Source organism: Equus quagga, chromosome 11 (assembly GCF_021613505.1).
Source record: "Equus quagga isolate Etosha38 chromosome 11, UCLA_HA_Equagga_1.0, whole genome shotgun sequence".
Classification (NCBI taxonomy): domain Eukaryota; kingdom Metazoa; phylum Chordata; class Mammalia; order Perissodactyla; family Equidae; genus Equus; species Equus quagga.
This window is the reverse complement of record NC_060277.1, coordinates 51,530,324-51,554,548: the sequence shown is the minus strand read 5'-3', so window position 1 is coordinate 51,554,548 and position 24,225 is coordinate 51,530,324. Positions and strand designations below refer to the sequence as shown.

At 37.5% G+C, this 24,225-nt stretch overlaps 1 protein-coding gene across 4 annotated transcripts in view; it reads left to right on the top strand.

The window, feature by feature from the left end:
• MEI4 (meiotic double-stranded break formation protein 4) overlaps positions 1-24,225 on the top strand; it is a 232,338-nt gene that overhangs the window by 126,069 nt on the left and 82,044 nt on the right. The gene's annotated exons all lie outside the window — the stretch shown is intronic.

Genomic DNA, 24,225 nt, shown 5'->3' with positions numbered 1-24,225 from the left:
CATCCCCGGAGAGTATCCCAACCCCTGCCCCTCAGATCCACACTTTCAACTTAGGAAATGAATTTCTCTCACATAAAGTCTTGGTGCTTTTCACAGGGCTGCGTCTGCACTGGCCCCGGGGGTGAGTCTGTGCATGAGACCTTTAACAGCCATTCCTCAGTTCGCCACAGGCCCACAGGTCTCGGGGGGCATGAGCACCATTCATCTTGAACACCAGATGTTTTGGAGACAAATTTCTCAGGTGCTGGTCTTAAAAGCTGGGATGCCCAATGTGGGATAGAAACCTTCACTCCTCAGGGAGAAGCTCTGGGTTTTGAGTTCCCTCCTGATTGTGGGTTGGTATGCTGGGGTTTATGGTGAGATTGTGTCTCAGCAGCTCCTACTCACTTTGATGTGGTTTCCCTCTCGTTTGCCCAATGTGAAGGGGTCTCTCTGCCAGTTTTTAGGGTTTTTTCAGAGGAAATTGTTCTCTGTGTAGCTGTAGATTTGGTTTGTCTTGTGGAAAGAGGTGAGTTCAAGATCTATGTTGTCATCTTGAACCAGAACCCCAATACTTTCATTGTTTTTAGCTGTTTTCATGGTGACATGAAATTCTGTTTAGTGATTATTAGTAGTTACGTTACCAAAACTGAAGTGGGATCCCTCCTGGCAAGTTAAATCAGACTCTACACTAGAACTAGTTGTCTCACAAAGTAAAGTGTATTTGCAGCAAATAGGAGACTGTGAGGAGTCATTTCCACAGTCATGGCGTCCCCGAACAAAGGGAAGCAGGGACATTGATTTTGGATAGGGGATGAATATTCAAAAGGGAGAGGTAGGCATTCACTTGCACAGGCTCAGTTGGAAATCATGCTTCTACGCACACTGCAGGTTATGGTCATAAGGCCTCAGCTTCTCCTGGAGAGGACATCTTAGCTTTGAACCTGAGGCAAAGGTCATAGGCATAGCTCTTGTGGTGAGGCTTGGTCTAGTTCAGGGAGGTTGGTGATTGCATCTCCTTAACATAACAGAAGGAAAAAGACCAATTTTGAAAAACAGTTAAAATATCCAAACCCACCTTTGAGTGCCTTGGGGTAACTAGTTGGTGACAGTTATGTGTAAAACTACCTGGTTCCTTATAAAATATATTAGATTGAGATACTAAAACTAACTTGTGTTAAAAAGCATAAAATTTAAAGATACTTCTTAGTGAACAATGTCTGGCATTCAGTAGAGATATTTCCCTTTCAATGACTGGGTATTCTTATTTCTGTTATTACTGCTGCTTAACAAATCACCCCAAAACTTTGTGGCTTAAAAGAACGATCATCATTTTATTCTCTCTCACAGATTCTATGGGTAAAAAATTTGGGACTGTCTCAGCTTGGGGTCTTCTATGAGATTGTAATCAGAGGTGATGTGGAGCTGGAACGGTGGGAGCTGGCACGGATGGGTTATGGGTCTTCATGTCATCTTGGGCTCCTCTCTTCATGTAGTCTTGAGTCTTTCTGTATGATTCTACATGTGGCCTGGTTTGGGCTTTGTCACAGCATGGTGGCCTAAGGGCAGGTGGACTGGTTACGTGGTGGCCGAAGATTTCAAGAGTGAGTATTCCAGAGAGCAAGGCAGAAGCTACGTGGCCTTTTATCATCTGTGCTTGGATTTACATAGCATCACTACCTGCGCTGATTGACTAGTCACAGCCTACCCAGTTTCAAGAGGAAGGGACATAGACTCTGCCTCTCAAGGGGAGGAACGTCAGGGAATTTGAGGCCATATTTTTAAACCACCACAGTTCTATGCAGTGGTTGTGAAGGCAAGCTTGTGGAATGGATTATAGTATGATGTTTATCATGGGTTAATTCCTTGCGAGTTGGGAGAGGCTCACACTTAGAATCTTTCCAACTATGGATGCATAGAGAGAAGAAAGGGAATTCAACAGCAGTCACTGGCACAGCCTTTTTTTTTTTTTCTTTTCTTTTTTTTTCCCTTATCGTCTCACTTACTTTAGTTCTTAACTTATTTAGGATAGTATTGTAGGTTAACATAGCCCTTTATGTTCTTTTTAGAAAGAAGAGTTGATACCAAAAACCCTTATATAGTTAGTCTTTGCTGAACATTTAATTTTGAGTAGTAATAGCTGAGTAAAAATCTTGCACATTGTTCTAGCAGATGTATATGAGTCTAAAAGCATTTGGCTGGTTAGTATCTGTTTTGGTTTACCTTTGCTCAGCTACCGGTTTTATGTCAAAAGCTACCATCAGTCAAAACATGATCGGTTTTGAAAGATAAGGTCTTTTAGTGTACTTTGAACCTTCCGATTTGATGCAGACTCTTGTCAGCAATTAGATATGTGAGCATCCCCAGGATTTCCAGTCTTCACTGTGCTATGATCTATATTTCAAATGAAAGGCTGCAAAAAATTAAGAAGCCTGAGTTATTTTAGAAGTTCATCAATTCATAGTTAGGTAATTAAAATTAGAATGCAATCCTTATTAAGTTAAAACAATTAAAAAAACCCATATGAATCTGATTAGAATTCTTCATAACAGAGTAGGTAAATGTGACAGAAGTCATATTAATTAGGATGGATTGACTGCTGTAATAACCCCCAAGTCTCAGTGATTTAGTCACTGCAAGACTTTCCCTTACGTCTACATTCTAGCGTTCTAAGCAGGTGTTTTTGAGCAGCTTTACAAGTGGTTCTTCAGGAACCCGGCCTTCTTTGTTCTTGTGTCTTCACAGTCCCCCAGGTTCTTGGAGTCCTCTGCTGGATTCTCTGCATCCACCTGGAAGACAGGTTGGGGGAGGGGGGGTGTGGAGAATCATGCAAGAGTATTTAATGGGCCAGAACTGGAAGTGGTGTGCATAACCTCATCAACCATTGCCAGAACTCAGTCACAGGGCATCCGCAACTGCAAGGGAAGCTGGCAAATGTGGCCCAACTCTGTGATTGGAGGAAAAGGAAAGGGATCTGGTGAGCAGGCAAGTAGTCCCTGCGACAGAATTCTTTATCTGTGTATTTCAAAGAAGTTTAAGTCCTAATGAACTAAAATATTCCAAAGACATAATTACCATTACATTCTTTTATATTCATCTAATAACGTACAGAAGTATAATAGTGCCTGGGGTTTACATTGGATAACATGTATTTTAATTTTAAGCTCAAACTTGCCAATAATAGTTTAAATGTTTACTATTAATAATTTAAAATATCTACTTACAATAGAATGAATAAAAAGCCAAAGTCAGGTTGACAATGTATTAAAACATCTAGGCAAGGTAGTATTTTAGCTTAATTCAGCTACTTCTATTGTTTAGGAAGTTATATTTTCTTTACAGTTTTGTGTACTGAAGGGAGAATAATAACGCACTAATGTATAGGGGTGAGGAGGAAAAATAAAACAAGCCACCTAGACGAAGAGAGCAATACTGCTTACAGAACTTTTAAGAATGGAAAGGAATGTCATCAGTCGTTATGCTAGAATAAGTGGAAATCAATAGCAAAACAAAGTAAACTTTTGTAAATAAGAGAGAATTGCTTAGTCTAAAATGTCAATAAGAAAAGAAGCAGTAACCCTGTTTTGTTAATAAAAATGTCTTGGTTATGAAATATTGGCTCCATACTTGAAGTGTTCAACAGACGTGACATAAACGGTGTTCTGGGGGCGCCCTGAAGGGCTCCGAGCACACGGTGAGGGCAAGTTCGGAAGTTAGTTTTAGCCTCTAATGGACAGTAAATCTACCTCAGCTCCATAGAAGTCCACCCGCAGACCAAAGCAAAGTGGATACTCAGGCGAGGAGAAACAAAATCAAATCAAGTCGCAGGAGTCGGAGGAAGTCCTCGCTACGCGTGTCCACGTCCTCTGCTGGCGTGCGCAGGCCGCTCTCGGCCCCTCCCTTTGCACACGCGGAAGCCCCTGACCCCAGACTGACTGTGCCGCGTCGTCTGTAAGTGAAAGCAGTTATTAATGCTTTACGGAAGCCGGCATCACTTCCTTTTCTTACAATCGCTATCGGGTTTTTTTTTGTTTTCTCATCTGTAGAAAGGCAAGGGACCATTTACAGGGAGTGCTCATTACAAGACAGGGGGACTCTTGAAAATAGCTGGGCTGTGATCCAGCTGGGACCGAATTCCCCTTTGCCCTCTTTCTCCGTGGAGTTGGGAAGGGACAGCAGTGTCTCAGTGAGACAATGCGATGCTTGCCAAGATTCTAGATTCAAACCAAGGGCACAGTCTACTGAAAGATCCAAGAGAGTGTGCCCAGAACCTTCAAATCTGTACGTACTTTCTCCTTGTGGTTTCCCACTTGCTTCTGCTCCTAGACAGGATTTCCTATTTTTATTCTGCTCATTAAAACAGCGCTCCCTGTCGCCTCACAAGAAAACCCGCTGTCGAATGTGCTGCAGGCTGATCTTCTACTGAGCTTCTTGCTGGCTTGCCTTCCCTATACTGATCCCCACGTTCCCGGGCCCAGCTGTCACGTCCTCTTGCATTTGTAAGAGTATAGTGACTGCATTATTAATTTTTAGACCTCTTTATTGCAAAATATAACATATTCAGAAAAGTGCTGTGTTACACTCACACACACCAGCATTCACATGTTAACAAATCGTTAGAAAATGAACACCCACCTAACCATTCCCCCAGGTCAGGACATAAGACTTGGCCAACACCCCTCTCTCTCTCTCTCTGGAGACAAACGTTTTTCTGACCTTTATGCTAATAACTTCCTTTTTTTGAAATAATTATATCACCTATCTATATGTTTCTAAAGAATATAGTTTAGCTTTGTCTGTTTTTGAACTTTTCGTAAGAAAAATACTGGAAATATTCTTTAGTGTCTTCCTTTGCTTTGCTCAGTGTTATATCTGTAAGATCCAGTCATATTACTGAGTGCAGCTCTCATTCATCCTCTACTCATTGCTGGATGACACTGGGGTGTGTGTGTGTGTGGTTTGCTTCTTTTTACTTTCTTAAGTATTCCTGCCTACCAGCATTTTGTCTGTTGCTCAGTTCTGTTCTTGTTATACCTAGATTGTCCTTGGTATACCTGAGGTACTGAACAAAAAGGCAATAAAGGCAACATTTCTCCCACTCCCTGGATTGGGTTCAGAGAAGTCCCTGAAATGCAGAAACTTGACAGAACCTTTCTTGACAGTCCCCTGCATCCTGTTAAAAGATGTGGCCCTCCGTGAGGATAGAAGTGGTAAAGTTCCAGAGTGGCAGGGAGCATCCTTGAGCTGTGGATCCCAGGATTCTGTCCGTTGCTCCTCTCCTGGTGACCGTAGCTGCCTGACGCTGAGCCCTCCCTGGGGCTGCCTTTCTGTGTACACCTCGCTGACCGAGTTCTGACCGTCCCTGATGGCCAGGCAGCTTGGCTGGACTCTGCCTGTGCTCTCTTCTTTCCCGTGAATCTGTGCCGTCTTGAAGGAAGCTTGCCACGTGCCACAGACAAGGCCGTAGTTAACCTCGCCCTTATAGACTCTAAAGCCTGTTATTTCTCTAGTCTTACTCTTATTACTCTCAAAAGTTTTTTGATTCTTCATCAAAACCATTTTCCTTTGTTACTCTTTCTCTTTTTTTCCTCTCTAAAACAGGCCAGAATAATGCAGGCAGACTGGCTTGTAGGGGCTGGGTATCAGGCAGCATGGAGAGAAATCTCCTCTCTCCTGAGGCTCACCATGTGTTTAGGTGCATGCAGCATTCCACAGTGCTTCTGTCGCTCACTCAGGCGGTGGCGTAGCCCCTTCTGCTCACTGGCTTGTTGCTTTGATATGACTTGGACCGCATTGCTCATGGACTGCAGAGATCTGAGCCTGTGTGAGAACCTGCTCATCAGAGCCTGTACACCAAGTCACTGGTTCTGAAGCCAACAGAACAAGCTTTTTCAAAGTGTTATTAAATCGGAGCTGGTTTTGTTTCTTCTTCTGTAGTCTGGAAAATTTACATTGCGACATGGCCTGTGTTTCAGGATTTTCATTATGTTTTGTTGCTTGTATGTTTACTGCCTTAAGTTTCATTTGAAACTAATTTTTAAAATCAGTGTCCCTGGAAAAGTTTATTTTATATGTAATTTCTCTTTAGATCATATCTGGAAAGCATTAGAGGATCTTTCAAAATAGGAGCCTTATTTTCCATATCTTTTCATAAGGTAAAATATCATTTGCCCCTTCAGAAGTATAACAGTATATGAGTTACATTTATATCAATTTGATTGGTTTCTTAAATTCATGTTTTCTTGAGCTTTTCAAAGAGAAATATCAACATCGATAAAACTCTAAAATGAAATTAAATTAATTTTCACAATCATTCTTTTCCAGAAAGTTAAAATTTCCTCCCTGGCCTTTGTAAATATACACATATATATTTTTTTACTTATTTTTAAAACCATCACTTGAGTTTTTACACTATTTTTAAATTACTTTTCTACTGTATATTATAATGTAAGTATTTTGTTCTGTGTTATCACATAATTGTAATGTTTGGGATATTTATTTAGCAGATGCACCCTAATTTTACCTATTCCCACATTGTTGCATATTTAGCTGTTTAAAAAATAATATTTTAATGCAAATATACAGTGTTTTTATTCTTTCACATTATTTAAATAATGAGTATAAGGTGATACGTTGTTTTAATTTAAATTTGGTTATTTTGAGGTAGAACATTATTTCATATATCTATTTACTATTTATTTCTCTGTGAATTACCTAATAATATTTTTTGCTATTAATCTATTGGGTACTCAGTAGTGTTTTAACTGGTTTAAGTATTTTTTGACTAGTGCCATTAACTATTTTTTGTCATATTTAATAGATTTTTCCCACAATGTTTTTCTTTTCCTTTTAATTAACTTAATGTTGTGGTACTATTATGTTGTCAGTCTAATTGTTCTGTTCTGCTGGTATACATTATGGTTCCCTTACCTGTGAATTCTTGTTATTCTTTATTCCTGCAAAGTTTCTTCCTTTATATTTTCTTATATTGTTTCTTCTCCAGGTGTCTCTCTTAAAAAAAAAAAAAAAGAAGCTCTATGTAAACATGTGTTATACCTTCTCATTGTATTCTTTGTGTGTGTTAACCTCCATTCATGTATTACTCACTCTTTCTCTTTCCTCCATTCTGGATGATGTCTTTATATCCATTTCCGGCTTACTACCTTTCCCTTTACCTATGACTAATCTGCTATTTCTGTCATTCACTGAGTTTTTAATTTTAATCTCATATTTCCCAGTTCTGATTGCTTTTATTTTTCTTAAATCTCCTTGTCATTTCATTCATAGTTATTTTATGTTCTATTTTTGATATCTAATTAATGTTTGAAGTCTTTGGTGTTCTAAATTTGTTATTTGTTATTACTATTTAACAGATGATAGCTTATTTTAAAATCTGTTTGGTCATTTTTTTATTATTAGCTTGTGTTTATCTGAATTTAATCTATGGGTATACTGAAGAACTATATTGGAGATGTTTTCCTCAAGAGTGGTTTTGTATGCCTTCCCTGGTGAATTCTACCAGACATTTAAAGAATTAATTCCAGTCTGTCTCAAAGTCTTCCAAAAAATTGAAGAGGAAGGAACACTCCCAAACTTATCATGTGAAGCCAGCATTACCCTGATACCAAAGCCAGATAAGGACACAACAAGAAAAGAAAACTACAGGCCAATATTCCTGATTATTATATATACCAAAATTCTCAAGAAAATATTACCAAACCAAATTCAACAGCACAGTAAAAGGATAACATACCATGATCAAGTGAGATTTATCCCTGGGACGTAAGAATGGTTCAACATATGCAAATCAATAAATGTGATATACCACATTAATAGAACTAAAGATAAAAATCATGTGATCATCTCAATAGATATAGAAAAAGCATTTGATAAAATACATACTTTCATGATAAAAGCTCTCAACAAATTGGGTATACGAGGAACATACCTCTATATAATAAAGGCCATATATGACGAGTCCAAAGCTAACATCATATTCAACAATGAAAAGTTGAAAGCTTTTCCTCTAAAATCAGGAACAAGACAGGGTGCCAGCTCTCACCACTGCTATTCAACATAGTACTGGAAGTCCTAGCCAGAGCAATTAGGCAAGAAAAGAAATAAAAGTCATCCAAATCACAAAGGAAGAAGTAAATTTTCTCTGTTTGCAGATGACATCATCTTATATATAGAAAATTCTAAAGACTCCACCAAAACACTGTTAGAAATAATCAGCAAATTCAGTAAAGTTACAGGGTACAATATCAACATACAGAAATCAGTTGCATTTCTATCCACTAAGAACAAAATATCTGAAAAGAAAGAAAACTGTTCCATTTATAATAGCATAAAAACCAATAAAATAGTTAGGAATAAATTTAACCAAGGAAGTAAAAGATCTCTACACTGAAAACAACCAGACATTGATGAGAGAAGTTGAAGATACAAATATGTGGAAAAATATCCCATATTCATGGATCAGAATTAATGATGTTAAAATTTCCATACTACCCAAAGGCCATTTATAGATCAATGCAATCCCTATGAAAATTCCAGTGGCATTTTTCACAGAAATAGAAAAAGCAATCCTAAAATTCACATGGAACTACAAAAGACTTCAAATAGCCAAAGCTATCCTGAGAAAGAAGAACAAAGCTGGAGGCATCACACTTCCTGATTTCAAACTGTACTGCAAGCTGAGGTAATTAAAACAGTATGGTATGGCATAAAAATAGACATTTAGATCAATGAAACAGAAAGCAGAGCTCAGAAATAAACCCCTGCATGTATACTCATATTTGACAAGGGAGCCAAGAAGACGCAATGGGGAAAGGATAATCTCTTCAATAAATGGTGCTGGGAAACGGAATAACCATGCTCAAAAAAGTGCAAGTGCTTTAGCCCTTTGGATTTCATCTAAGGAATCTCAGTCTCTCTCCCAATTTGGAAGAGCCAGGTCTTAGTTGAGAGTTCTGTGCCGCTGGTACAGTGTGCCAACAAGGCAATATCAGCTTATTTATTTCTGAAAGTTAATTGTCTGATTTCATCTGATTTCTCTTTATTTCCTCTTTTTCTTTTGGCCTCTGAAGATCTCTGTTTCTTTCTTAAGAATTCCGCAAATCATTAAAGTGTATTACTTTATCTAGTGTTAAGATATATTATCAAGAGCCTAGAAATAAGGCAAAAGGTTGGTTGCTTGTTGTCTCAGAGACATAGTAGGACATTATCTAACACACTAAGCCAAGGATTGTTTAAATGTTGAGGGGAGTGTACTTTGTCAGAGCGCTGACTCTGAAGTTCCATGTTAAACCAGAGATTCCTATCTGGTATAGACGTAAGTGAGTTCTGTACAGTAGAAAAAATCAGCCCTACTAGGCACAGCCATTTGTGTTAATTATAATCTGTCTAACCTTAAAAAAAAAAAAAAAAGATAAACCTGGAGGTTATGGTAGGGGTTTATCCTGTAAGATATTACCCAGTTTTGTGTCTAACCTAGCAGTCTTTTTCCATTATTGTTTCTTTAAAGCCAATTCTCAATTCCTCAAAAATTCTTACTTATTTATTGCAGTAACATTGTATTATAACATTATATAACTTTCAGATGTATCTCGTGATATATTTTGAATTCTGCATAGATTACATCATGTTCACCACCTAAAGACTGATTGCAATCCATCGCATTTGTGCCTAATCACCCCTTTAGACCTCCCGCCTCCCCCTTTCCCCTCTGGTAATCACCAGTCCAATCTCTGTTTCTATGTGTTTGTTTGTCTTTGTTTTTATCTGCTGCTTATGAGTGAGATCATATGGGATTTGACTTTCTCCCTCTGACTTATTTCACTTAGCATAATACCCTCAAGTCCATCATGTTGTCACTCATGGCCAGATTTCATCATTTCTTACGGCTGAATAGTATTCCATTGTGTATAAATACCACATCTTCTTTATCTGTTCATCTGTTGATGGGCACCTAGGTTGCTTCAAAGTCTTGGCTGTTGTGTATAAGGCTGCACTGAACCTAGGGGTGCATGTATCTTTATGCATTAGTGTTTTCAAGTTCTTTGGATAAATACCCCGCAGTGGGATAGCTGGATCATATGGTAGATCTATTCTTAATTTTTTGAGGAAACTCCACACTGTTTTCCATAGTGGCTGTGCCAGTTTGCACTCCCACCAGCAGTGTACAAGGGTTCTCTTCTCTCCACATCCTCTCCAACACTTGTTTCCTGTCTTGTTAATTACAGCCATTCTGACCAGAGAGAGGTGATATCTTATTGTCACTTTGATTTGCATTTCTCTGATAGTTGATGATGTTGAACATGTTTTCATGTGCCCATTGGCCATCTGTATATCCTCTTTGGAGAAATCTCTGTTCAGATCTTTTGCCCATTTTTTAATTGGGTTGTTGGTTTTTTTGTTGTTGACATGTATGCCTATGTTTTCTTCTAAAAGTTTCATGGTTTCAAGTCTTACATTCAAGTCTTTAATCTGTTTTGAGTTGATTTTTGTACATAGTGTAAGTTATGGTCTACTTTCCTTCTTTTCCATGTGGCTGTCCAGTTTTCCCAACACCATTTATTGAAGAGACTCTCCTTTCTCCATTGTATGCTCTTGGCTCGCTTGTTGAAAATTAACTGTCCAAATATGTGTGGCTTTATTTCTGGGCTCTCAATTCTGTTCTATTGATCTCTGTGTCTGTTTTTGTGCCAGTACCATGCTGTTTTGGTTACTATAGCTTTGTAGTGTATTTTGAAATCAGGGAGTGTGATACCTCTAGCTTTGTTCTTTTTCTCAGGATTCTTTTGACTATTCAGGGTCCTTTGTTGTTCCATATAAATTTTAGTATTCTTTATGCCATTTCTGTGAAAAATGTGTTGGAACTTTGATTGGAATTGCATTGACTCTATAAATTGCTTTAGGAAGTATAGACATTATAACTATGTTAATTCTTTCAGTCCAAGAACACAGAATAACTTTGCATTTCTTTGTGTCTTCTTCAATTTCTTTCAACACTGTTTTATAGTTGTTGGTGTACAGATCTTTCACTTCTTTGGTTAAGGTTATTTGTAGGTATTTTATTCTTTTTGTGGCAATTGTAAATGGGGTTGTATTCTTAATTTCTCTTTCTGCTACTTCATTGTTAGTGTATAGACACACAACTGATTTTTGTATGTTGATTTTTTATCTTGTGATTTGACTGTATTCATTTATTATTTCTATAAGTTTTTTAGTGGGTTCTTTAGGATTTTCTATATATAAAATCATATCATCTGCAAATAGCGACAGTTTCACCACTTCTTTTCCAATGTGGATCCCTTTTATTTCTTTTTCTTGCCTGATTGCTCTGGACTTCCAATACTATGTTAAATAAGAGTGGTGACAGTGGACATCCTTGTCTGTTTCCTGTTCTTAGAGGGATAGCTTTCAGTTTTTCTCTATTGAGAATGATATTAACTGTGTTTGTCATATGTGGTCTTTATTATGTTGAGGTATTTTTCTTCTATATCCATTTTATTTAGACTTTTTATCATAAATCTATGCTGTATCTTGTCAAATGCTTTTTCTGTGCCTGCTGAGATGATCATGTGATTTTTTATTCTTCATTTTGTTAATGTCCTGTATCACGTTGATTGATTTGTGAATATTGAACCATCTGTGCATCTCTGGAATAAAACACACTCGATCATGATGTATGATCTTTTTAATGTATTGTTGTATTAGATTTGCTAGTATTTTGTTGAGGATTTTTGCATCGATGTTCATCAGTGTTATTGGCCTGTAATTTTCTTTTTTTGTGTTGTCCTTGTCTAGTTTTGGGATCAGGATAATGTTGCCATCATCAAATGAGTTAGGAACACTCCCATCCTCTTCAATTTTCAGATGAGTTTGACAAGGATAGGTATTAAATCTTCTTTCACTGAATGGTGGAATTCACCAGGGAAGCCATCTGGTCCTGGACTTTGATTTTTTGGGACGTTTTTGATTGCCGTTTTCATCTCCATAGTGGTGACTGGTCTATTCAAATTCTATACCTCTTCTGGTTCCAGTTTTGGAAGGTTATTTCTTCAATATTATCCAGTTTGTTGGCATATAGCTTTTCTTAGTATTCTCCTATAATCTTTTGTATTTCTGAGATGTCCATTGTAATTTCTCCTCTTTCATTTTTCAGTGTGTTTGTTTGAGCTTTCTCTCTTCTTTCTTGGTGAGTCCAGCTAAAGGTTTGTCAATTTTGTTTATCTCTTCACAGAACCAGGTCTTGTTTTCATTAATTTTTTCTATTTCTTTTAGTCTCTATTTCATTTATTTCTGCTAGGTTTTTTATTATTTCCTTCCTTCTGCTGATTTGTGGCTTTGTTTTTACTTCTTTTTCTAATTCGTTTAGGTGCACTGTTAGATTGTTTATTTGGGATTTTTCTTGTTTGTTGAAGCAGGCCTGAATTGCTATAAACTTCTATCTTAGAACTGTTTTTGCTGTATCCTACAGATTTTGGCATGTCATATTTTCATTTCATTTGTCTGCAGGTAATTTTTTATTTCTCCTTCAATTTCTTCATTGACTCAACTGGTGTTCACTATCATCTTGTTTAATCTACACATTTTTTTGGCTTTTCTGATTTCTTCCTGTTGTTGATTTCTAGTTTCATAATTTTGTGGTCAGAAAAGAAGTTTGGTATTATTGAGACTTGCTTTGTACCCTAATGTATGATCAATCCTGGAGAATGTTCCATGTGCATTTGAAAAGAATATGTATTCCGTGGTTTTTGGATGGAATGTTCTGTATATGTCTACTAAGTTCATCTGGTCTAATATGGCATTTAAGGCCAGTGTTTCCTTATTGATCTTCTGTTTGGATGATCTATCCATTGGTGTAAGTGGAGTGTGAAAGTGCCCTACTATTATTGTTTTATTCTCTATTTCTTCTTTTATGTCCGTTAATAATTGCTTTATATATTTAGGTGCACCTATGTTGGATGCATAGATATTTACAAGTGTTATATCCTCTTGCTGGATTGTTCTCTTTATGATTACATAGTGCCCTTCTTTGTCTCTTGTTACCGTTTTTGTTTTAAAGTCTATTTTGTCTGATATAAGTATTGCTACCCCAGCTTTCTTTTCTTTGCCATTTACATGGAGTTTCTTTTTCCAACCTTTCACTTTCAGGCTGTGAGTGTCTTTAGGTCTGAAGAGTGTCTCTTGTATGCAGCATATATGGGTCTTATTTTTTATCCAATCAGCTACCCTATGCCTTTTGATTGGAGCATTCAGTCCATCGACATTTAAAGAACCTAATGATAAACATGTATTTATTGCCATTTTGTTACTTTTTTTTCTAGGTGTTTTAGTAGTTCTTCTCTGTTGCTTGCTTCTTCTCTTGCTCTCTTCCCCTGTGGTTTGATGGCTTTCTTTAGTAATACGTTTGACTTCTTTCCTCTTACTTATTTGTGTATTTATTATAAGTTTCTCGTTTGTGATTACCGTGAGGTTTCTGTATAATATTCTATTTGTATAGAAATCTATATTGAGTTGATAGTCTCTTTAGCTTGACCACCTTCTAAAAGTTCTACTCATTTACTCCCTTACTCCCACATTTTATGTTTTTGAAATCATATCTAATCTCTTATTTTGTGTGTGTCTATCCATTGCCCTCTTATCATTGAAATAGATAATTTTAGTACTTTTGTCTTTTAACCTTCATATTATCTTCATAGGTGGTTGATCTTCTACCTTTAGTTTTTTTTTTCCTTTACCAATGATTTTATTGCCTGTTTATTTTTTTTGTATCTAACCTAGCAGTCTTTTTCCAGTATTCTTTCTTTAAAGCCAATTCTCAATTCCTCACGTATTCTTTACCCTCGTTAATGATAATAGCACACCATTTACATATGTTCATTCTACATTTGTATGAGTCACGTTTTTAACCTTTTAAAAGTGTCCTTTCTCATCAGGATCAAGCTGGGTTGCATTTTGATCTTTTTAAAGTGTCCCTCCCACCATAAGCAGAAGTAACTACTGAAGCAAAAGTAACCCTACTTTATTCTTCATTGAATTCTAAGTGACAGTGGGGACCTTCTCAGTCACTGGCACATGGACTACACTCAGTTGGTATTTTTATAAAGAATGAATGTATAACCATTGACTGTTGATTATTACAGCTTTGATTTTGTTTTGTCCTATTCTTTAAAATCATGGCGTTTTCATGAATAATCTACATTTCAGAGAATCTTAACACATCTAGTTATTTTAAAACATCATTTTATTAATTAACTGCTGCAGTAACTTTTACTCTGAACTGTGTAACATATTTGCTTTTGTAGTCTGTGTTTTTTCATATGAGTGAGAGCCTTTGAAAATTGTTTCCTGTGATTTACTGTCAATTAGATGTGGATCATTTCCCCTCACTCTTGTTGCACTCAAGTGTTGAGATCTTGGCAAGACATCCTCTGCTCTACAACCCAGAATGGCAGTGCTCCAAGCCTGGTGAGCCAGGGAGTGGCAGACCCCTCACTCATGCTGGTTTCCTTAAGCCCTTGGTTAGTTCCCTAGGTCCATTCTCTGGACATTCCTGCCTGCTAACTGCCTGTCTGCTGTGGTCACTCACCTCCATTCTGATAAGCCAGACTTATGTTAATAGTGTGGTTGATATTACTGAATATTTTGGTTATTTCAAAGTTATAGGCATACTTGCGGCATTTATGGAAAGAGAGTTTTCACACCTGTTTATTTCCCGAGCTTCCCAGAAGTAACGTGCCCTAGAATATATTTTTCTTGTTCTGAGTAGATTTTGGTTTTCTTGCTTTCCACAGTTAATATATATTAATTATAGAATAATAGGAAAATAAAGGGGATGAAATATAATGTTAGATGCTTTGGAAAGTAAGAAACATTAGTGCATCGTCCACCCAGATTTAGGGCGATACAAGCTGTCCCTGTGTATCTGTCTACTTTCCCCTCCTGTTCAGCTTGCTTCCAGTGCTGGTCTGTGTACAGAAATTGAGGGTGCACAGTCTAACAATTATATTTCCTTAATTTGGTGTGGTAACTAATAAACATTCTTATCAAAATCTGGCAAGTGGTTGGACATTTTCCATGAATGCTCCTGGGGGCTTTCAGAGATTTTATGCCTTCATGAGAGATTGGGATATGATGGTATTGGGTATGCAATCGTTAACAGCCCAAGAAAATCCTGATTCTTATGTGTATTTCATCTAACTTTGAACAAGTTACTTACTCTCTCTAAAGCTGGGTCCCTGTTATTTAGATTGAGATTATACTTCCTCAAAGGGTTATTTTGAAGATTAAGTGATGTATAAACACTAAGCATTCTACATTATGCAAAATAAAAGCTTAATAAATTGTAGTGTATTTATATTGATATTGTTTTGTGATACTCTGTTGCCATGCTATCCTGTAAGTTTTACTTTATTGGCAGCAGAGATGATAGTAACTCAAGTAAAAAAAGACCTGCATGTGGCACTAGATTCTGCCACTCGCCATGTTACCTTAATATTTCTGAGTCTCATTTGCTTTTAAAAATGGGAAAGTCATTATCAATATTGTTGGGATACTAGATGGAGTATCCCAACTCCTTTTGCCTAAACTCTTAGGCGGAAGAAACCAGCATAGGTCTTGTTGTTCCAATAGACATTTTTCGTTGCTTTAACTTGGTTTCCTTCACAGTAGTTATATGAATAGATATCGCAGAAATAGAAGGAATGGTTTGACATTCTAACACATATCCACAGGCAGTCCTTCCAATAGCCGAAGTCTACCACTTGTTTACTTGCTCAGGGATAATGATATGCCTTTGATCTCAAACTGTTTTCTTAAAATTTACTTCACAGTATTCAGTTGTGAACTTGCTATCACTCAACTGTTTTATGTTATTCTTTTATGAAGTGCAATTTGATGTGTCTCATATTAGCAACACGTATACCCTTGAAACCACTGTCACTCACTCAAGAACACAAACGATTTTGATTAAATGAGAAGGCATATGGTTTCTGCAGCACCCCCCCCCCCCCACTTCCTTTTAAGGACATAAAATGCTGAGTTTTTATTGTTATTTACTTGTGACTTCCATTTAAATGTTGCGCCAGTCCCCAGTGATAAGGAAATGAAATTTTGCTCTGTCAATCTATTGCCTTTGAGAAGGTGGTCATAAATAATCACAATCCAGTCTGCGTATAGGCCGATGGCTGTTTTAAAGCTCGTTGGGTAGGGCCCGGGAGCTTTTCAAGTTCTCAGATAGAGTCACATTGGTTTGAAAAAGTCATTTCTCAGAATGACAAACTGTAGCAGAAATCTCTGCCTGTTCTGTGTCCACATGAGACATTAGGAAATATCAGAACCTTCATGAAGTGCCACTGGTTCCTTTTTGGAGCTTTTGGATTCTTCTGGACATTAATTGTCCTTAGCTCCAATCTGTATAAGTGCCTAGTGATAAAAAATATGATAAATATCTATATTTATAATGCTTGTGTTTAACAGGTTATAGGAATTTTAGTAGACATAACTTTTCCTATATCTCTCAGATTTCACTTATTTGGAACTAATTATTATTGCCTACAGAGTTCATTTGAATCTTGGTTTTGCTACCGCAGCACTAGCTGTCTCTCTTAAAGTATTACATAGTTTAAATTTTGACTTGCAAGATTTTGTTAAAATTTTTCATTAAAAATCTGACCATGGGGCCAAGTCCTGAGGCATGTTATGAGAGGAGTACCTGCAGTTGCAATCTGTTATCCTTGGGTGCAGTTTGTTCACCCAGCCTGAAATTCATGTGGCTCCTATTCTATCTAAAAGAAATCCTTAAGGCTTGCTCAGAGGCCTGTTGAAATCAATACATTCTATGTCTCGGACTTCTGTTGATTGAGTGTAGCAACTCTATGAACATAGGACAGGAATTAAGGTTAGTGTAGCCTGACATTATTTTGTAGTTGATGCCCCTCCCTAATGGTCTCTGTGTGCTTTTCACAAATTTTCTGCATAGCAATGTCCTAGAATTCTCCCAATTCACATATGTTATTCCATGGATTGAGACACCTACTTTAATATATTTTGAAGTCCACATATCACTTGCCCATTTCTATTCCTTTAGTGCCTTTTGTATGATTTCTCTGCAATTGTCATGAACATATTATTGATGACATCTATATGTATCTTGTGTACTTTAGGATAAAAGTCCTTCCAACTTTGAGTTCAGTTCAGGTAGCTAGATTCTCACATGCTCCTCATTGAATTTGAACCTCTAATTCTGCTACATGTTATATTTGTTTATATTATTTTTTATTATCTCCAAATTGAAGATCATTCTTCTGAATGGGAAAAATGGGAAGAAAATACATTTTTTTCTTTGTCATCTGTTAACTCTATACTATTACTTTTTTTGTAGTGAGACTACCCCTTCTTTCTCCTCATTGCTCTAAACCTAATCAAACATCTGTTTGTCTTTTGATTTTTTACAAGTCTTGCTTTATTTTGAAGCTCCATGATAGATCCTAATGTATTTTAGTTGTCATCACATAGTTTGGCTTTTCCCCTTGCTTTTCTTCTCCCAGCAATCAGTTGATCGTACCTGTCCTGTATGCTTATCTCTTCCTCAGGCTCTGGGTTTCCACCTGTTCCATGGAAAGGATTCAAGGAGCCATGTATAATTTTGTTTCAAGTCTGTAGTGCTTCTGGAACTCTCTAGCCCCAGTAAGCATGTTTTGTGCTTTGTTCCCTATCTGACAGGCATGGAAACTCAGTTCCTGTCTTGTTTCCCTCTGCTTGGTTCCCTGCATTATCACCTTCCCAGTTTCTTATTACCTACTCAAAACTGAGATCCTGCTGTCTCACAGCTAGATCATGGTTCTTCAAACATGATGTCTTCTCAGATCCTCCTTTCTTGTGTTGGACTTTCTTGCCAGGGTGCCTGTTATTTCTTGCTGCTCTTCTGAGAAGAGCTGAACTTTTCTACTATTACTGTCTTTCTAAGCCTACTTTGTTGGACTTCCCCCAGTGTTTTCAAAACCTACTTCCTCCCTCGGAAAGTTGCGAAGCTCTAGTTTCTAGATTCCACTTAGTGGTGCCTCTGAGGAGATTTCCAGAATCCTGCCCACAGATTTATGCATAGTCCTCAGAGCAAAAGCCCTCCAATAATAAAGGCCTACTCTATAATAAAAGTCTACTTGGAACACTTGCCTGGAAGAACTGGGATGTACCATATGTCAGTAATGTGTACATATTTTTGGCAACAATAGAGCCTAATGTAAGCATTCTTGTCCATGCCTTGTTTTTCCTAATTTTCACTTTTATTTTCTTTTTTAAACTGGGAAGGCCTCTTAGTCAGTAGATAGGCATCCCCTGAGCGTCTCATATCACTGTAGTTACAAAGAGATAAAATTCTCTGAGAGCTAAAGCTCAAGGAGCAGACTCTAGATGTCTTTACCCCTCCTACTTCTCCTCTGGCACTTTAGTCCAGAGCCCGGTAATACCTGTACTTCTCCTGGAGAGGAGCAATGTGGTGGAGGAGGTGTGAGCTGTCTGTAAAGCTGCAGATGGGATGGAAAAGAAAGAGAGCTTTCTATACTTCCACTTGGTTATCTTCTTTTCTTGGAGTTAAAAGCAATTAACATTTATTGGACCTTACTATTTGCCAAACATTGTTACGAGTACTTACATGTAGTAACTCATTACTTTTCAAAACAAGCCTATGAAATAATAGCTATTCTTTCCCCCTTTTACAGATGAGAAAACTGAGGTACAGAGAAGTGTGGTAATTTCCCAGTGGCCACATGGGTGGTACATTGCAGAGTCAGGTTTTGAACAGGAGTCTGGCTTCAGAGTCTGAGCTCCTAATGACTAGATTGTCTCACTGCTCAGAGATGGTGATGGTAGTAGTAATAGTTCTAAGCATAGTAGCAGTAGTGCTAGTCACAGCAGCAGCAGAGAGGTGGATGAGCTGCATCGAGTTATGGAAGCCTCCTGATGGTTGTGTGATGGAATTCATAGAGAACATATAGCTGATTACAGAATCCAGAGTGCATCTGAAATGTTCCTCAAAATGCTATACAGCAATACCATTTAGATACTGATAATTCTGTTAAAAGTTTCATTTCCAGTCTTTAATCATGAGGGGTAAAATTTTTTTGGAAGCAAAAAAGCAAATTGAAAGAGATGCCATATGTAATCTATTTTACTTCCCGCTCACGATTCTTAGGTTTGTTGGTTTATCTTATTTACTATAGGAGGAAGTTATAGATAATTTAATTGTTTACCATCCAGGGTTATTGCACATGTTTAAGAGAATATATACTCCAGAAAGTTAAAAAGTGATTGATCATAAAATGAGATTAAGATACTTCTATTTATAATAGCGTGAGAAAATAACAAAATACTTAGAAATAAATTATTAAAAGAAGTACAAGGTGGGGGCCAGCCCAGTGGCATAGTGGTTAAGTTTGTGCATTCCCCTTTGGTGGCCTGGGCTTCACTGGTTCAGATACTACGCACCACTTGTCAAGCCATGCTGTGGCAGGCATCCCACGTATAAGGCAGAGGAAGATGGGCACAGATGTTAGCTCAGGGCGAGTCTTCTTCAGCAAAAACAGGAGGACTGGGTGGCGGATATTAGCTCAGGGCTATTCTTCCTCAAAAAAGAAAAAAACTATAAGATGTCTTTTGCTGAAAGCTACAAAACATTGTTGAAAGAATTTAAAGAGAAAAATATCCCATGTTCATGGATTATAAGGTTTAGTAGTATTAAGATGGTAATATTCCCCAAATTGATCTAGAGATTTAACACAATCTCTATCAAAATTCCAGCCACCTTTTTTGACAAGCTGATGCTAAAGTTCACATGGAAATGAAAGGGACCTAGAATAACCAAAACAATCTTGAAAAAGGAGAACAAAGTTGAAGGATTCAAATGACCTAATTTCAAAATCTGCTATGAATTACAGCAATCAAGACACTGTGGTACTGGTATAAGGATAGGCGTATATGTTAATGCAATAGAATTGAGAATCCATCAATGAACCTTTACATTTGTAGTCAGTTGATTTCAACAAGGATGCCAAGGCAATTCAATGGAGGTAAAAATAGTTTTTTCAACAAATAGTGCTGGAACAACTGGATATCCATGTGCAAATGGACCATATACCAAAGTTAACTCAACATGGATCATAGACCTGGAGACCTAAAACTGTAAACTCTAAGAAGAAAACTCAGGAGTAAACATTTGTGACCTGGGGTTAGGCATTTGTTTCTTAGATATGACACCACAGCCTCCAGTGCCAAAAAGAAAAAAAAAAAGTAAACTTTTGTGTTATTAATGATACCATGAAGAAAACAAACAGACATCCTTCAAAATGGGAGAAAATATTTGCAAATCATACACCTGATATAGGACCTGTATCCAGACTGTGTAAAGAGCTCTTACAACTCAACAGTAAAAAATGTCAAATGATCTGAGTGAAAAAGAGGCAAAAGATTTGAATAGATATTTCTGTGAAGATGATGTACAAATGGCCAATGAATGATTAAGAGCAAAAAGATGGAAATAAGCATCAATGAGAATGTAACAAAGATGTGGAAAAATTGATATCCTCATACTTTACTGGTGGGAATATAAAATGATGTGGTCACTTTGGAAAACAGTTTGACACTTCCTCAAAATTTTAAACATAGATTTATCATGTTACCAAGCAATTCAACTCCTAGGTATATACTCAAGAGCACTGAAAACATATGTCTACCCAAAAACTTGTTCATGAATGTTCATAGCAGCATTATTTCTAACAGCGAAAACATGGAAATAACCCAAATGTCCATCAAGTGATGAGAGGATAAACAAAAGTGGTATATCCATACAATGGATTATTTATTATTTAGCCATAAAAGGGAAGGAAGCGCTGATACATGCTACACATGTATGAACCTTGAGGAAATTATTGTTCTAAATGAAAGAATTCAGCCACATGTAGTATCATTCCGTTACAGTCATGTGCCACATAAAGATGTTTCAGTCAATGACAGACCACATATACACAGTGGTTCTATAAGATTATTACCATATGGCCTACGTGTGTAGTAAGCTATACCATCTAGGTTTGTGTAAGCAGACTCTATGATGTTCACACATTGACACATTTCTCAGAATGTGCCCCTGTTGTTAAGCAACACATGACTGTATATGAAATGCTCAGATAGGCAAATCCATAGAGATAGAATGGAATTAGTGGTTGCCAGGGGCTGGGGGAAGTGACCATTAATGGAATTTCTTTTGGGGGTTCTGGAATTAAATAGTGATGTTGGCTACACAACTCTGTTGAAATATATATATATATATATATATATATATATAGTCAATAAAGCTGTTATTTAAAAAAAGATAAAATTGCAAAAAAAGTCATTGCTGGCTGATGGGGGGAGGACATTAAGCATTCAAAGGCAACTTAGCGTCTGTTTTCCAGATGAATGAAGAGAAGACATGGTGAATGGCCAATTATTTTGACTTTAGACATTTTTTTTCCTTTCCTTAATAAGTATTAAGAGCTATAAACTTGCCTCCAAGAACTTCTTTAGCTGCATCCCACACATTTCAATATGTTGTATTTTCATGCAGCAGGATACAGGTGATCAACTGTCAGGGGAGTGAGTATGCAGAGGTTGTAGAGGCTACAGAGAGGATAGTGGCTCAGTGGGAACCCTCTATGTCATAGGAAAGCTACATAGGAAGTGACAGCTTGGCAGGAACATTTTGGGCTGCAGGTTTGACCCTAGTGCCTGCAGAAGAAGTCCAGGTGCTGATGTGGGCTTAAGGACTTCAGGTTGCCAGTTTCCACATAGAGAGGGTCATGGGAGAGTTATAACCATGCCAGGCTAAGCTTGCAAGTTCTTCAAGGGACCTCATGTTCTGGATGGGCAGTTAGGGCTAAGGTCCACCATATGTCCTTATCCTCACACCCCTGACCCACTGAGCAGCAGCCAGAAAGCATAGGAAAGTCTTTCTCCTGCAGTGATCCTTAAGCATCCTGTACTGAAAAACTTAATATATTGCTCATGTAAAAGTGACATGTTTGAAAAAACGCTGTCAGTTATTGCAGATCATATATTGAAGGATGAATTTGAAGTTGAGAGGTAAGAAATTTATAATTGGCTCCTGTCCCTATTTCTTATGCTATAATTGTCATATGTATCACGTCTACATATAAGAAAATATTACATACTTTTGAAATTTTAAGCTGTCACATGTATTTTAAAGAAATTAAGTGGAAAATAATATTTTTATTTACCCAGATAGTTACCATTTTTAATGTCCTTTATTTCTTCCTGAAGATTCAAATTTCCCACCAGCATTATTTCCACTAAGCTTAAAAAAAATTGTTGTAGTGTTTCTTATACTGCAGCTATGTTGGTTACAGGTTTTCTTAGTTCTATTTTTTATGTGAAAATATCTATTTCACTTTCATTCTTTCATTCTTGAAGGATTTTTACTGGAAATAGAATGCCGGGTTGGCATTTCTATTCTTTTTTCCATTTCTCCTTCTGGACTCCAGTTACACTTATGTTTTAATAGTTTCTCTGTCTCTATTGGTAATTTGTATCTTTTTGGTCAGGATTAGCATTAAGCACAGTTCAAAGATGTCTTAAAATCCTTTTTTTGTAAACTACACTACAGAATCAGGGTTTCTGCTGCTTCTGTCATGATTAGTGCAGCATACAGAGAGAAGTTTCCAAGCTGCCAGCCCCAGAATGACAGCACTGTCATCATCAGGAGTCTCCTGAGTCAGGAAGACTCCTCCAGCCATAGCTGTTCCAGAATTCTGCTACGTCTCCCACGAACTGTATCATCATTCACAAGTGATGCCCTGAGGCTGGCCTTTCACCCCAAGTAACTCTGACTATGTCTTTCATAAGATCACCTGATTAGGAAAATTTGAATTATATCCAGAACTCTCTTGGCAGGAAAGTTTTAGAAATGTTGTTTTAGCTGCGTTAGCACAGGAAGCATGCTTGAAGAATGTTTGAATGGATATCCCGGTCTATCTACTGTGGACTACCCCTCTGATTATTCAACATTCGTACACTTCCATTTCCCTCATTCAAACTTCTCCAAATATCAATAGCAACAACAATGTGATCTGCAAACATAATGCACCAATGATCTGTAGAAACAAACCATTACAGGACTCTTCCCAACAGGAAGGATTCAAAGTCCCAGTCATTTCACATGATGTGATTTCATTGGATCTGTTTCATGCCTATGCTAGTTCAGTCACAATTCTAGTTTTATAAGTTGTAATTTATAGACTAAATTGTAAAGTAAACCACCTGAAATATATCCTACCCATACATGCACACAGACACACTCACCAAGGAAGAAAAAAAAACCCTTCATGATTTTCACTTCCACAACTTGTTTGAAGTCCATAATTACATTGACATCTTCCTCCACTGCCAATCTCCCTTTGTCCTCATCCAGAATGTCAATTAGTTGGAGTTAACCAAACTTTTGTTCCTGAAGGATCTGGCCTTTTGGTGGTCCTACCTTAAATAAGCTTGAAAAAATATTCTGCTGTCTCCTAGAAGAAGGCAAATGGCTTAATTTTATCCTTATTGGTGTAATAAAGAAAGCTCCCAGATCAAAACCTACCTAGCAAGTGTCAGGGCAGCGTTGATCCTGCCAGGAAAGAAACTACATTTGGAACAGTGGCACTTTCTAATTAGAAACAGCACCTGATTTAGTGTATGATCATTCACTGTTATCCTCCAGGATCCTTCTATCTTCTACATAGGTCAAATAGGCAACTTTATCGGGGATGTGGTATGAATTTCCACCCCTGCATATTTCAAGACTTTAATGTGGCACAGAGCTCTGTGAATCCTCCATGTGAAGATATAGATCAAAGCACCTTTTGGAAGGCTGAGTTTACAGAAATGACTCCCTAAATCATTGAGAGTTTGCTCCTAAATCAAAGCTCCCTAAATCAAAGGTAGCTGCTGCTTCTGCCAGGATTAAGAACTTGTATAAGTAGAGTGATGTCAGCATCATTGTGGAGTGAGATCTCCCCTTAGATTCTCCCTCCTAAAATACAATGAAAAGGACATTCATATGCCAACAGAGGACATTCACAGAACACAAAAGACATCTGAGAGACCCACACAGCCATATGTCTGAAGGTAGAGGTGTCAGAACCCCCAGAGGAAGTGAAAGGAGGTAAGGGGAATCTTCTTTCCCTCCTAAAATGCAGTGACCCTGGG